A 756-nucleotide genomic window follows, 5' to 3' on the forward strand; every position below is an offset into this window, starting at 1 on the left:
CATCTGCTCCACCAGCAATTTTTCATCATCCCAGATAGAAATTCTGTACCAAATAATCATTAACTCCCCATTCCCTACTCCTACCCTGACCTCTTGTAACCTGTATTCTAGTTTCTCACTAGTTTGCTTTTTCCAATTGTTTGTATCTGTGAGGTCATATAATAGTTGTCCTTTCGTGTCTGACTTATTTCACTGAACGTGAGGTCTTCAAGGTTCATCCATGTTGTCTCATATGTCAGAACTTCATTCCTTTATTCATATAAAAAGAGTATGATAAATTACCAGAGCGCCCTAAAGTTTTTTTGTGCATATGAGGCATACTTCTGTACAATAATCATTGCGCAACAAATATTAAGTAATTTCCAGGGATATCGCGCGCACCCGCCCTTTGGCCTCAATCTGCCGCCCCCGCAGGAGCCGGATAGAATGCAAGAAATGTCTGAAAACGTAATAAGAGATCGGCAAGACAGCGGAGCAGCAGGACCGAAAAAAGGCTGTTTTATTGAGCCCAGCCCCAGGACCAGGCTTCTCTCCAGGAGAGGGTGGGAGGAGGCTCTGATCTCGTTGATGATTGGTTGGTGTCTCTGACCAATCACGCGCAGAGAATGATTTGCTAGTAGTCGTGATCCATCCCTCCTCTTCCCCGTGGGCTTTGGGGTCACATTTACAAATGGGAATAGGGTACGTGAGAGGGACAGATCGCATAGCCAATGAGGCCTTGTGGCGTCAATGGGCGGGGTGAAGTCTCTGCCAGGT

Source organism: Dasypus novemcinctus, chromosome 12, assembly GCF_030445035.2.
Source record: "Dasypus novemcinctus isolate mDasNov1 chromosome 12, mDasNov1.1.hap2, whole genome shotgun sequence".
Classification (NCBI taxonomy): domain Eukaryota; kingdom Metazoa; phylum Chordata; class Mammalia; order Cingulata; family Dasypodidae; genus Dasypus; species Dasypus novemcinctus.